This window comes from Humulus lupulus, chromosome 1 (assembly GCF_963169125.1).
Source record: "Humulus lupulus chromosome 1, drHumLupu1.1, whole genome shotgun sequence".
Classification (NCBI taxonomy): Eukaryota; Viridiplantae; Streptophyta; class Magnoliopsida; order Rosales; family Cannabaceae; genus Humulus; species Humulus lupulus.
In genome coordinates this window covers 233,163,513-233,179,428 of record NC_084793.1, presented here as the reverse complement: position 1 = coordinate 233,179,428, position 15,916 = coordinate 233,163,513, and the positions used below count along the sequence as shown (strand labels likewise).

General features: G+C 32.7%; 1 long non-coding RNA gene across 1 annotated transcript; it reads left to right on the top strand.

Moving 5' to 3' along the window:
* The first annotated feature begins 2,555 nt into the window (after positions 1-2,555).
* LOC133829449 (uncharacterized) lies at positions 2,556-3,640 on the top strand. Its single transcript, XR_009891792.1, has 2 exons — positions 2,556-2,742; positions 3,573-3,640. It is a non-coding gene; the product is annotated as an uncharacterized LOC133829449 (long non-coding RNA).
* The last annotated feature ends 12,276 nt before the right edge of the window (positions 3,641-15,916 follow it).

The following is a 15,916-nucleotide window of genomic DNA, read 5'->3' as shown; positions in this document are numbered from 1 at the left end:
AGAAAGCAACCAAGTGGTCAGAACGGAAAGAGGTTGTTGCAGAGCTAACCAAGCTTGCTTCAACAAAAAGAATAGCACCCGGTGATTTCTCAGAAATCTGTCGGACACTAAAAAAGGTACATTGTCTTTTTATGTTGGGGTATTTCATTTGCATCGTTTATACCTCTATCTATTGCCAAGGATCTTTTTAATATTGCATAGTTAAGTGTTCAATCTGCTCCATTATGTTTTAACTTCATGCTTTATATTCTTACTTCTGTTATAAGTTTATACTTGCTTTTTGAGTTGATGAATAAAAATCATTTAATTCTTTTTCTGTACAGCTGATAACAGATGTTAATATTGCTGTAGCAGTCGAGGCAATTCAAGCTATTGGCAATCTTGCTCAGGGTTTAAGAACTAATTTCTCTGCAAGTTCACGCTTCCTATTGCCAGTTTTGCTGGTATGTTCATTTTTTGTTAGCTAAAAAAATAATATTATATCAACTTAAAATGCAAACAGACTGTTTGAATGTAACCAAGCTGTTCAAGTGTTCATTTACTTCTTGCCAGTTACTTACAACTGAGCATGGTGGTATTTTTTTTTGGATTTTGACTTGTACATTCATTTTTCTTATTAATAAAAGTGCACTTAGTCATACGAGTAGATTCTTTTTTAGAAGTTCAAATGATGTTGATTGTAGCTTTGATTTGTATATAAAGTGATTTTTTTATTCAATTTTACTTTTAATATATATTTTGATCTGGTTTATCTCAGATTTTTCTTAGAAATAATTTAAAAAAGATTGATGAAGGGATATTGGTTTATTGAATTTATCTAACTCCTTTGATTTCTCTCTCTCTCTCTCTTATTTTTTTTTTATAAAGGAAAAATTGAAAGAGAAAAAACCTACCTCTACTGAGGCACTAAATCAAAGTCTTCAGGCAATGCATACAGTTGGGTGCATAAGTCTAGCTGACATTGTGGAAGGCAAGTATATCTTTATCCTACGCTGTAGTTCTTTAATTCAGAATGTAGTATTTTCATAGGATTCCTTACTAAGTTTTTGGTTTAAGTTTTTTTTTTTATTAGAGATTAGATGACATAAATTCTTTGCATATGAGTGTTTGTAATCGCTTTGATAGGTGGTAATTTTGATTTTGCCCAAACTGTAATGGATGTTGTCTATTGCAAATATTAAGACAGCTGTAAAAAATAAAGTTCTTCTTGTACGATCATCAACTCTTAACTGGGTAACATTCTATATTGAAACAAGTAACAAGGCTGTTATTTTAAAGGTGCACAAGGACTATGTGCCTATCCTTATGGAGGTAAGTGCATTTATGTTTTTAGTTGTAATATATTTCATATTTTTGAACAATCAGTTGAGTAAAATGTGCTAAACATTGCTTATTCCCATTTATTTTAGAAGACAGCTTCAGTACTGGTTTTGATGAGTTTAGAGCACTAATTCATGGTTTGGTGCTCTTACTTTCTAATTTGCAATCTAGAAGACAAAGGGAAATAAAAAAAATAATGGTGCAACCTATTTTTGACCATGGATTATCCTGTTCATGGTGTTTCATGGACTCTCTTATCTATATTATCGTTTCTTACTTTTTCACAGTGCCTCAATGACGGGACTCCAGATGTGAGGGATGCAGCCTTTTCAGCTTTGGCAGCGATAGCTAAGGTATCATTTTATTTATTTATCAATTTTGTGCTTTTGCTGCTTAATTCTGAATTTTGATTATTGATGGTATGGATTTATTTCTTCTTTGCCCATTTTATTTAGTTGGTTGGTATGAGACCCTTGGAGCGGTCACTTGAGAAACTTGATGATGTTAGAAGAAAGAAGCTTTCTGAAATGATTTCAGGTTTTGAAGGTTGCACATCCATCAATACAAGCTCAGGTTTGTAATATCTTTATAGCATCAGTTCTTATATCACTAATTTGTTCAACATTCTTGTGAGTTTTTATAACCTTGTGTGCATACTTATTGTTGTGTGAGCAGCAATCCAAGCTTCTGGTGCAACCGCATCCTCTCATGAGGTGAGTTATTTCTTATATAATGGATTTATGGAAGTTAAAGAACAATGCTATGTTGAGAGGTTGCATGTAATGTTGCTATGTTACACGCTTTTAGTTAATATTCTTCTGGATTACAAAGTTATTTGGTTAATAAACATGATTTTTCCACCTACTGGCGTGTATTTTTTTTATTGTTAAGAATGATCCTTGAGACCTCCAACGAGAAAGGATAATTATTTACGTCTTTAATGTATGCAGGCATCAGATGCTTCATTTGTTAAAAAGTCAGCAACAAGCAGGCTTAGTGGGAAGAGGCCTATTAAAGCAGCTGTGAGTTCTTGACACTGTTAATTATTTTTGTTCATAGGTTGTTGAAGTTATTTTGATCTTGATATCTTGTGATTGACGATATTTTCTATCAGCCTACCAACAAAAAAGGGGCTTCTGCTAAAGGGGGTGTGAGTAAGAAGAGTGATGCACATGCACAGACAAAATCCTCTAAATCTGTTGAAACACCTGAAGATGTTGAGGTAGAGTGGTACACACTTATTGATATGTGAGTTGTCTAATTTTTACTTCAAATTCTACATCTTTTTGTCTCACTGTTTTTCTGAATATTTGCAGCCATCTGAAATGGGTCTTGAAGAGATTGAAAGCAAATTGGGTTCTCTTGTACAAGCAGATACTATTTCCCAATTGAAGAGTGCTGTGTGGAAGGAACGACTTGAAGGTTTGTTATAATGATACTGATTTGTTTAATAAAAAATTAGGTGATTTTTTATTTATTTAATTGTGATTGTTTCCTATTGGTTATGCAATCACACTAGGCATGGCTTCTACCTTTAATGTTTATCCATTTCACTATATATTATTTATTTTTTGAAAAGAAACTATACTTGAATTTTTGATGAAAAAATACAAGGGGAGTGTGATATTAGTGTGCATACAATAACATTACAAATGTAAAATAAAACTCCACTACCATACCAAGTCTTACAACGAAATATCATTGAACTCTTATGCATCATATAACTGAATGGCGATGCAAAATATCTATAAACCTTCCTCAACATCTGCAAAGATTCTTCTACCGTGTTCCAGCCATATAGCTCAGTAGATAGCCATTGTTACAACAATATACATCTTTAACCTCTTGTCACCCGGAACAACATATCCCAAGAGATCGGAGCAATGTTGTGGCTTAGCTCACTGCTATTTTAAACTCTCTTTATAACTTAAACCACAACAATATAGAAAAATTATAATGCAGAAACAAGTGATCTACTAACTCTGGCCTTTTTGCCTAAAACACATCATTTAGGACACAAAACTTAGTTGGCCTCCTTTTCGTAGCACCTCATGTACACCGAGACACCATGAAAGCAGTAAATATGCAAAAATATTACTTTTGATGCTACTAAGCTTTTCCATATATTTTACATTAAAGAATTGGTAGAACAGTGTAATATATTTCTTAGATAAAAGCCTTATGGGAGTGGAATTGATATATCTTTTTGGATGCTTTAGTTTCTATTTACTTAAAATGACTTTTTTTTGCAGCAATATCTTCATTTAAACAACAAGTGGAAGGTTTATCAGACCTAGACCACTGGGTTGAGTTATTGATTCGTTTACTGTGTGCTGTCCCTGGCTAGAGTGAGAAAAATGTCTAGGTATTTAAAGGTTTCATTGCTGCAGATATCTGTCTTTTTTACCTTTGTGGATATTTTTGGCTGTGAGATAGTTATTTAAAGCATGGAGTTTGAATAGTGCAGGTTCAGCAGCAGGTTATTGAAGTTGTTACTTTCATAGCCTCTTCGTCAACCAAATTTCCTAAGAAGTGTGTAGTGCTTTGCCTTCTGGGTAAGTGTTCCTTGGTTTTGGTTGATCATAAGTTTGGAGCTGGGATTTGTTTGCTTAAAACTGTGTGATCTCTTTTGCACGGGTATTTGGCTTCTTAGTTGTTTGGTGGTTGATTAGATAGTTCCTTATTTTTGCTTGTCATTATTCCTGAATTGACAGGTATAAGTGAGCGTGTCGTTGACATTAAGACTCATGCTCATGCCATGAAGTGCCTTACTACATTTTGTGAAGCTGTAGGTCCTGGATTTATTTTTGAAAGAGTAAGTCTTACATTTAAGTCATTTCTGTAGAGAAGTTTGTTTGCACTTCTCTTGTGAACTTCTGAAGCAGGGATGAAACATATTAGGTTCTAAATTGATTGGAACTTGTATTTCTTTTCTTTGATTGCTTTTTTCATTTTTTATAATCCAATAAAAGTCAAGGAATTCTGTGGTTAATATTGTTGATGATCTGATATAGCTATGAGATCTGAGGGCTCTCTAATAATACATTTGTTACATTTAATGGGTTGCTCTTGTTACTTCTATAATGAATTTGTGTTTCCTCAATGGTTGTTCACATCCATTACAGATCCTTAGATCATGTATAACTTGAGTTTGCTGATTTGTGATGACAGTTTTACTGTGTCAACATCTTCACTGAGATGGTTCCTGGTCGCAATCCTTATGCTCTCTTCCTCACTCCTATACTCTTGAAAAATCATATGTAATGTCGAACTGAACTTAATCCATGATTAGTAACTAATGATGTCTACAATATAACTTATGTACTGATTTTTTATTTGTAAGTTGTAAAGTTGATCTTACTGTATTTTCCTTTTTAAAAATTCATTACTTGAATCAGGAGAATTGTAAAATCTTATTTCATGTGAATTGTTCTGAACAAGTGAACGAGTTGAATTGTTGAACTAAATTCAATCTATGTATAGCTTAGTAAAATGTATTTGTCTATGTTCTTGTTTTAATGTTGAGGATTGTAGTTTCATTAGCCCAATAATGAAAATAGTAGTAGTTTCAAATAGGCCCATGATTTTTCATCATAACCATTTCAATCTTTAGATGGTAACAAGATGATTTTTTTTTTGGCAGTAACTTGGTTGGCAACAACTTTACAATGAATGGCTCAAACAACAGGTAATTTTCCTCAGTATTTTAGAATAGCTTCCTTCATGTTTGCTCTTATTTGTACTGCACTTAATAAATATGTTTCAAGTGTCTTATTTTTGCTCTTATTTGTATGTTAAGTTACTATCTTATTTTTGGAAGACTTATCCCCCTTTTTTTTTTCTCTGTCTCTTTTCCTTTTGCTCAGTCTTTATAAGGCTCCATGCAATGGTTTGAAGGAAATCTTGGGTTGAAGCTATTCTCTCCTAATAAAAGTTGCAATTCGTTCTATTGTTCTTTATGTTTTATTCTATTATAAATATTTTATTATGGGTGACTTGCTAATGTTGTTAAATGTGTCATCTTACAAGTTAGATTTTTTCTTGTTCTTTTGCATAATATATATGGTTAAATGATAGGCTCTATGGAGCATATTAGGCTCTATAGTTATCTGTGCTGTTTTTTAGTTTTTTCTACTGTTATTTAAATCTATTAAATAATTTGTGCCAAATTCTGCATTGGCTTGTTTTGCTTGTTGAAACTAGTTTAATATGTTTGCTATATCTTTATATGCTTGCTATCGTAATTTTTATGTTGCTGACTATTATTTTAATATGCTTGCTATCTATATATGTATATAAGAAACTAGTTTTATGGCTCTTTTGTAGATTTAAACTTTGTTTATTGTTTTATTGCGATAAGCTTTGGAGAGATAATAGATAATGTGTGAAACTTGATGTATTGCTTGTACTCTTTTGAATCTTTTCTTGTTGTATATATTTTCTCTAGTTTTCTTTGTTATTCTTTGGATTTAGCCAATACAAAATGGTGAATCCTTGTGTTGTCCTTATTGACAATTTGCAAACAATAGCTTGAAAGTTGTTTTTTCTCTTTTGGATAATTATCTATCAGCACTGGTAGATAATTTTGGGTTATGATGAATCTACACTACATATATATAATATGGCCAAATGTGTTAAGTAATTCTACATATCTAAGCTTATGCTTTCTACATATACTCATGTGAAGTGATCTCGTGTTTGTCATTTATTCTTTTAAATTTCTGTTGAGAGTTTAGCTGTGGAATAAAAGAGACATTGGTAACTATGCTCTCTCTGATATATTTTACTTGCACTAATTTTATTCCAATGGGTAACTAGTTCATATACTGTAAACTTTAGGATAGAAAAGTTCAAAAATTTCTTTACTCTGTCATTATTTTGTGCTTGACTAGTACTAGAGAAGGTGAGGCTTTTAACTATCCAGAAGCTATAATAATAACTATTGTCCTTTCTCATTAAGCAAATTGAAAAGGGTTGAATAAAACAAAAAAACATTTATACTCTACTGTCACAAAAATGTACAAGACTATTTCTGGATGATCAAACAGAATTAACTTAGATAATCTTTAAGTAAATGGCTAACTCATTAGAAGAGCAAACATTTCTCTCTACTAGCTGGACATGATACCTATGGGAACCAAGATATAGAAACATTTTAAAGTTAGATACTTATAGTCTAAAGAAGAAGAAACTAAAGAAAGCATTAATATTCATGCACAGAGTCATTTGTTACAGCTATACTTGAAAGATATCTTTATGATATTAAAGCTATACTTATACTAGAGAAAGTAGATTCATATTGTTTTATTCATAATTTTATGAAATATATGAATATTGCATCTGGTCTGGGATTTCTTTTTCTTCTGTTGTTATATGAATATGCCTGTTGTTATAGCCAGCCATGGGTAATGTTTCATGAGCAATTTTTTCTTCAAATAATTCCTGTGTCATGTTGTTTATGGTATATCTTAGTTTCTTGTTAATTATTTAATTATTTAGGTTTCTTCCTCCAGAAATGGATGTGAGATTCTATCTAGTCTAGTATTGGTTATCTGAAAATCTCATCTTCTCATGCTTCAGATTTTTTGTTAATTCATTTTGGTATCTTAGTAGTGATCACTGTAAGCATAATAGTTGTTATAGGTCCTTTCTTTCATTCTTTCTCTCTCTGACCATTTCTAAATATTGATGTTTGTCTGAGTTGCTCTTATAGATATATTTGTTATCTTGATACATTTCACAAGCCTTGTTTTAAGTTGCATGTTTTGTTGCTTCAGTCATTGTTTTGTATGGTAGTACATCTTGCTATACCTTGCTGTTTTGTCATGTTTTGGAGTTATTACAAATTTAATTTAAACTTTATATGCTTACAGGTGGAAACTAGCTTAAGTCTTATGTTCTTAATAATAAAAGGACTTAAGTCTTATTGAGATGATTTCTTTGGAGCAATTCTTGACAAAATTTGTAGTTGAGGCCTTTACAATGGAAGAATGTATTTCACTAATTTTTGTATACATTTCTTGTTTTGTATTTAGTGATAAAGGAATCTGAATTGGGCACAAATTATGTTGTAATATGATTTCTTAAGCCTAGACTAGTAGACTAAATATTGTAATTACATTTGAGTAATTAATAAAAATCTATTTATGTTACTTTATTTGGCATCAACTTTCATATTTGTTTTCCTAGTTTTGTGTAAGTAAAAAAAGATTATGTTTCTCTAATCTAATATAACACGTGTTATACTAAAGTGTAGTATAACACAAAAAATGTGTTATACTAAAGTATAGTATAACACAAAAAAAGTGTTATACTAAAGTGTAGTATAACAAAAAAAAAAATGTTATACTAAAGCACAAAAAAAGTGTTATATAATCGACTATAAATAACATAATTTAACACTTATCTATATATTAAAATAACACAGAAATTGTGTTATCGTTGACAGTACAATAACACATATGTATAACACTGATAAAGTGTTATGTAAAGTACCCTGACCTACGATAACATAGTCGGTCTTAACACATCAGAAAGTTTTATCGTATGTTTTGATAACACATTTTCGGTGTTATTAAAAGCATTTTTTCTTGTAGTGATATGCTACATTTTACTGTGTATTGTACAATCTGTACGTTTGATTATATTTAAAATGAAAGTCCGGCTTAAGGGAGTTGGGGCCGACATCAAGCGTGCGGAACGCAGCCCGGCCTAAGATAGCCGGGGTTGGCCATGAGATCTAAGAGCTTGTTCTCAAAGTCATCTAAATAAAAGAAGCGTTGATTGCACTTGTCTAACTGTATTGACTGTTAAATTGGTTATGTGTTGTTTGAGCAAACTATTGCTGCTAAGCTTGTTGTTTATATTCAGTTACTTACTGAATTTGTTGATTTAAGTTTTCTTGTTAACCCTTGGCTCATGGGTGCTATGTGGTGCATGTAAGGGAAAGGGAAACCTGGACCAACCATGAGTTGGAGATCTTCAGGGGCGGAGTGTACATTTGTAGCTGCTCGACCGCCACGGCCGAGGGATAAACAGGGACTAGTGCCAAACTTAATTTTTTCGCTTAGGCCAGCTTAAGTTGTAATTATTTTGAATGGTTGTAAATGCCTTGTAAACACTTTTCTTTTTGGGTTCCCACTTACAAACTTAAACTTTTTAATGAAAACAACTATTTCTATGATCAAATATTTAAAGCCTAATCCACTAATTGTCCTTAGTTACACCTTTATATCCAAATAACTTAACTAGCAAGTCTAGGACTATTTAAAATACACAGTGTAATGGTCTTGGCTATCAAAGACATTACAATTTTGGATACGGGCTTGTGGATTAGGGGATTTATGCTTTTTTTCGTTTAGAAAATTTTGTGTTGTTCATTAGATTTTGTGTTGTGGATTAGGAGGTTTTTGGATTTTTTTCATTAGATGGATAATGAGTTTCATTTCAAAATCATTCTAATTTTTTAAATTGTTTGTGGATTGATTTTGTGAAACAATGACTAATTTATATATATGTTATGAACATATTAACACAACGTTAAAATTCCAGATGAATTTTTTCATCGTTAATAAAAATGCATTTTTGCTTTTGAATAAATAATTATAATTCCAATCTAACTTCTATTTAGTTTAGTGTAAAAAATATATGATTTTTATTATATTTTAAATAATTTTTAATTAATTTTCATCTCTTTGTTTTATAAAAATACTTTTAATTTTAGTTTTATTTTATTAATTTAGAAATTATATTTAAATCAATTAAGAATAACAAAAACATATAAAAATAAGATAAGTTATCAAAATTAGGGTTAATCTAGGAATATTAGAAATTTGGACACACGGAAGGTACCAAAGTATATAGGATTTGCAAATAGAGGGTATTGATTGATAATTATAAAAAACAAAGGGTACCAAGTTTGTATTTTGATAAAACACAAGATACCAAATGAGCATTTACCCATATTTATATTTTGGATGCTTGTTTTCAATCACTATAGATAATTTTACTATTTTTGGTACATGGATAAATTACAACTCTATTTTTACATGACGGTGTATGATGTAGTTACAAGAGACCTCCTATAAATTTTAATTTTTCTTTTTAATAATTTAGGATGTTGAAATTCGAATTCAAACAGCTTGTTGCACAAGTGCTTGTTTCGATATTTATACGCGAGCGCAACAACCAGTTTAAATTTTGATTTCGGTATCCTAAATTATAAAAATTTGTGGGAGGTTTCTTGTAACTACATTATACATTGTCATGTAATAAAATAGAGTTACAACTTATCCATATGCCAAAAAAATTAAAAATACCTTATAAGCATTACTTAATAATTTTCCATATAAATATATTTATAAACTAGGTGCAAGCAACATACAAGACACATTTACTTAGTTTTATTTAGAAAATTTACTAATTATTTTTATTAACCTTTTATGATTGTCATATAAATTTTAAATAAATAAATAATATTATATATAAAATAATGACATAAACATATTAAAAGAAAAATTAAACCAAAACATTGTTTATATATATATATTTTAAATAATACGATAACATTTTAGATAAAAAAAAAAAGAGCTACCCTTTTTAAGGTTCAAAACATTCAAGATTTTATTCGAATCACAACTCAATGATTGGAGAAGAAACTTATTTATTCTTGATAGAAGATAAATGTTATTCTAATTTCTTATATAGTTACACAATCATATTATTTGTACACATAAGACACTTTTATATAATATATTTATTATGTATTAGATATTATTGTAATAATAATATTTTATAATATGTGAATATTAATATAATTATTAAATATCTAGGTTTATATTAAATATTATTATAATAATAATATTTTACAATATATGAATTTATATTAATACAATTACTAAATATTTATTCTAGTAAAATTTTATAAAATTTAGGATTGTATATTATATGTTATATATTATTGTAATAATAATTGTTGACCCCTGTATTGGCCAATGACATTGAGTAAAATAAACAATATGAAATAAATATTGAACTTAAGAATAATCAACGAATAATAAACAAAACACAAATTTATAGTGGTTCGACTCCGATAGTTAGTAATGACTTATGCCACTTAGTATGCTTATTATTGTAAATCCCCCAAAACCTGCTATCAGCAAACTAGAGTCCACCAAGTTTAACAAGTTAGGAAGAAGGATACACGAACGTGTATAAAAGCACTCGAATCTTATGAAATCTCTCAAAACAAAGAATTATAGCGTAAGGAATAATGAATCCTTGGATCTCTATTTATAAACTCAATGATGTACAAAGAGGGGATGGGCCTTACCTAACTTGTACAACAAGTAATAATAAAATAATATGTAAATAATACACTTTACATTTGAAATTGCAGACATCCCACAAATATGTATACATTTATTTAACTTAAAGTTGTAACTGTGTTTCATCGAGCACCTCTAGTCGCATGTCTTTTGGCCAACACCTTTTCCTGCTGCTCTACATAACTCTTACACGTGTCTTATAGCATGTTTCCTTCTCCTTTGATCATGGGTCGACCAGTCTTCCATAAATGGCTTTCCATGTGCCTTTCACATGCATCATATTTATGCCATGTCATCACGCTAATTTGTAGGTAAACAATTGCCCCCCAAGTTTATTATTATGCGATCCACATTAGATAAACTTACTCGACCAGTACTCAGTGACATGTCACGTCCAACTATACTTTTACTTCCTTGAAAAGGTAAATAATCATGATTTTACAGTTTCCAATGAAGGTTTTGGTCGCTTTGCATTTTCCAATGTTATAAAACCCTCTTTTCACTCATGACTTATCAACTTCCCTAATCAGCATAAATAGACTTCTTCCTTTTCCTTCATTTTTTTACCTTAACTTTCTCTCTCTTCGAGACCTTCCAAAAAATTTCAAGCACTTTCCGATCGTCTTGTGACAGTTTCAAAGACTTTTTAGACGATTTTCAAGCCATTTCTTCAGCAATCCTTACTGCAAGTAAGTTTTCGAAAAACTTCATATATTTTGTAGCAATTTTCTTGCAATTCAACTAGGAATGATCCCTTTTTGATAACTGTCATATTGAAGTTCTTGAGGATAATTGGTTATAGGTAAATAATTTGTATAATTATGGGTTTAGATGAGTGTTTTGGTAATATTTAGTAGTGTAAAGACGTTTAGGAAGGGTATATGAGGGTATAACTACTAATTTTGGGTGCAGAATTGAAGTAAAATTCGATTTTTAGGTTTTGGAAAAGTTATGGGTTTTTCCTGCCTGTAACAATGACGAAAAGTTTTCTCGAAAAAACTTTTCATTTTTGCTTTCTTACATTCACTGCTCGTAGGTTTCAATCTGTTTGTTTCTATATACTGTTGGTCGTATTAGAGCTTGACTTTTATCCACGAGCAGCATTTATTTTCTCTTTATATTTTCCTTTTCTATTGGTCGTAGATTCTCACTCCCCCTTCTTCTTCTCAGATATTCATGCACAATCCCTGGGGAGGTAAGAGCCCAATAGACAAAGACCTCCTAACTTTGTTGTTCGTAGACACTGAGCAGCCTACTCTGCCCATATCATAAACTCCCCCACAGCCAATACCATCGAAAAGCTAGCCCAGACAAAATCCTTCTTTTAATTGAACCAGAAGAAAACTAGAAAAAGGCAAACCATCCATGGCCCGTGTAAAAAAAGTACCCATAAAAAGTAAAAGACCCTCGATCATCACATTGGTTAGCATGCAGCCAATGTTGAGGGTCCTTCGACCAACTCCCAGCCCGTAAGAACCGAGTAGCTTCCTGAGCTACTCCTTACCCATGCCTTGTAAAATAGGGCATTAATAAGGATGTACCCTGGTACATCGACCCTCTTAGCGTCATATCGACCGAGATGGTGGCCAAGTATCCTAAGAAGTATGGCCTTCCTGGGATTACTTTGTATAAGCCAACACCCGACCAGAGGGCAAACGTGCCTGGTGGCGCTTATAGCTCCTGGCCGAGGTACCATATTAAGGCATGGGAAATTTTTCCTCTGCACTATTTTTTCCAAGGGGTGGCAAACTATTTTGACATCGCCCTATTCCAAATAACCCCAAATAGATATAGAGTGTTATCAATACTCTATATTCTTTACCAACATAAAAAGTAGCATGAGCCAACTCCCCACAAGATCAATTGTCTGTTCGATCTCAAATCCAACCCCAACCAAAATAATAGGAGGTTCTTCCATTTCTATAATCAAGAATCTATTCGCACATTCCTGACCGATATAACCTACAATTCCAACTCCTCACAATTGATCTCATTGTGGGCAATTTATCCTTCACTCGGGGAGGTAATTTTTTATTCCTGAATGTGTTTATAGTTTTGGTTATTTCTTTCTTCTTTGTCTTAGTTTGTTTTGTCAAATATAGGCCCATGGTACCAACAAGAACCTACCCAAGAAATGGTAGAGAGGGTTGTGGCCTTGCCAGCATGACCTCTTTTGAGAAGACTGTCAAGGAGCTGGTCACCAAAAATAATTTAAGGCTAGTTGGCCTTTTGGAGCCTCACCAAGAAGTGAGGGAATCGACTATTGGGTGCGCCACGGGAGAAGGCACTAAGGAGTAAATTTCTTTTGACTAGCGACGAGATGTCTCTCAACCCCCAGGCGTCGACTAGCGGGGATCACTATCGAGGAGCCAAGCTCCAATCTCCAACTAGGTCCAATTCCCCCTTCCCACAGGAATGGGAAACAAAAACCACCCGCGCACCCTGGTCAGATATATGACTCGTCTGAGGATGAAAATGGTATGTGTAATGACCCAACTATTTCTAAGACTTAGATCATTAAACCTGCTAGACACAACTACTACTTTGAAGAGAACATACATAAGAAAAATTCATAAATATTTGTAATACATAAATGTGCTCATTGTTTTAAAATAAAACATAACTATAAATAAAATTATTAAAATGTTTACTAAGCTAAATGCAGAAAATACATAAAAACGTAATTTAAAGAGACTAAAGAAAATAACGTCGTCCTCGAATCGACACGCAGCCCATCCACTCCATTCACCTCAACACACAAGCCAAGCTTCCAAGAATCCTTCCTCCTTTGTATCTATTTTCCTGCATCACACTAAAAGTAAAGGAGTGAGCCTAATGCCCAGCAAGGAAAAACTACTAACAACATAAAACATATATATAAAATTATATCATAACCACATATACTATAAACATATGTCATATAATACTACAATGGCCATTATACTACTTGGGGCTTGTTAACTAGGCAAGTCCTATGCCCAATAGATTTGTGGGGCTTGTAAGCTAAGCAAGTCATCTGCCCATAAATTATTGGGGCTTGCTAGCTAGACAAGTCATATGCCCAAGGTATAAGCATACTATACATAATATTAACATACAACAGAAGATGCCATAACATATAACATAACATATCACATAACATATCATACAAACATACAAGATCTATCATATTTTCCTTACCAAAACCGGGATTTTTGAGAACAAATGCGGGACTTGGAACACTCTTAAAACCAGCAATAAGAATGGTGAGAATTTCTAAGGAGTAAAGAATAAATGTGGGAACTAAACCTTCAAAAAGAAACTTACCAAGAAAGATCCTTAAGTTTCAAAAACCTAGTCAAAAACCAATATCAAAAGTTAGGATCTGAATAAAAGGAACTAAAGAAAAACTAAAGTAGTTTAAAGAACTAGACTTAGAGAATAGAAATACCTTAGTTAACCTTATGAATTGGTCTAATTTCAATACCGAAATACACTACTACTCACTTCCCAAGTATTTTATAAAGCTTAAGAATGGCAAAGCTTTTTCCCAACCCAAGTGTATATCACTCTTTGGAATCACTAGCACCTTGGAGTCTCTGATCACAGCTTGAAGAGTGAGTGGACGGGCTGGTTACTAAGTCCTATTTATAGAGGTAAGGAGTGAAACTAACCCCATTTTTGTTTGAATAAAATAATGATTTTAAAATGAAAAAGAATTGAGTTTTTGTCAATCAGAGGCTAAAGACTCGGTCAAAACGTTCAGAGGTAGGTCTAAGCAGTTAAGGTTTGATTTTAAAATTAAAAAATATATATATAACTTAGAGAGATATATCGCCCCTATGTGGCGATATATTGGCTTTACTCTAATCCTGAGCCTCCATTCGTACGTTCGTGCAACGTCAACATGTTTTCCGTATCCTTCGTCAGGCGATATATTGGCTCCTAGCTGCGATATATCGGCATACGTGAATATTTTATACACGTAATTGCACTTTTTTAGCATAATTTGAATGGGATAACTACTTTGACTGAGTCAACTACGACCCTAACAGTTTCTGGTGAATACTAAAGCTTATATTTCCTTATTTTATCATTAAAGTACTTAATTCCTTAATAATCATGCTTATGACAAGTGTCATAATCCTATTGGCTCTAGCTAAACCTTAGATTATAATAAATATCATATCTAGGATCAGCAATATTAATCAAACCTTATGTTATAATTAATATTCTTAAACTATAGGTTAAACTTATAAAATCCATAATTGTTGCTAGGAGTTTCCAACTAAGTCCCGGTTTGAACCAAAATCCATGAAATCTAAAATACTACAACTACTACTAACTAGATAACTAAGTAAACATTCTGGGACTCTACAATTCTCCCCTACTACAAAGAATTTCGTCCCCGAAATTTACTTACCAAACAATTCTGGATACCGAGCTTGCATGTTCTCCTCCAACTCCCACGTTGCCTCATGTTCAGAACTATTTCTCCATAGGACTTTGACTATCGGAATACTCTTAGACCGTAATTCCTTCATCCCTCTATCTAGGATGCTAACCGGCTGTCCCTCGTAACTCAAGTATTTCTGGAGTGCTATCGTATCATACTTGAGGATGTGAGATGGGTCTGACACATATCTACACAGCATCGAGATGTGGAACACATTGTGACTATCTGCTAATGCTGGCGGTAAGGCTAATCTATATGCAACTGCTCCCACTTTGTCCAATATCTCAAAAGGACCTATAAACCTAGGACTAAGCTGTCCTTTCATCCCAAACCGGTTCACACCTTTCATAGGAGATATCTTTAGGAAGACTTGATCTCCAACTTTGAATTCCACATCACGCTGCTTGGCATCCGCATAACTTTTCTGATGGCTTTGAGCAGTGAGCATACGTTTTCTAATCAATGCTACTGCTTCCTGAGCTTCTCTAACAGCTTCGGGTCCAAGTAGTTGCCTTTCTCCTACCTCGTCCCAATGTAACGGCGATCGACACCTCCTTCCATAAATTAGCTCGTAAGGTGCCATCCCGATCGTTGATTGGTAGCTATTATTATAGGAGAATTCTATCAGCGGCAAGTACTTACTCCATGATCCTCCGAAATCAAGTACATAAGCACGCAACATATCTTATAAAATTTGTATGCTACTCTCGCACTGACCATCGGTTTGTGGATGAAATTTTGTACTAAGACTTAACTTGGTACCCATGGCTTGCTGCAAACTTCCCCAAAATCTCGATCTAAACACCGATCCTCTATCGAAGACTATTATTTTAGG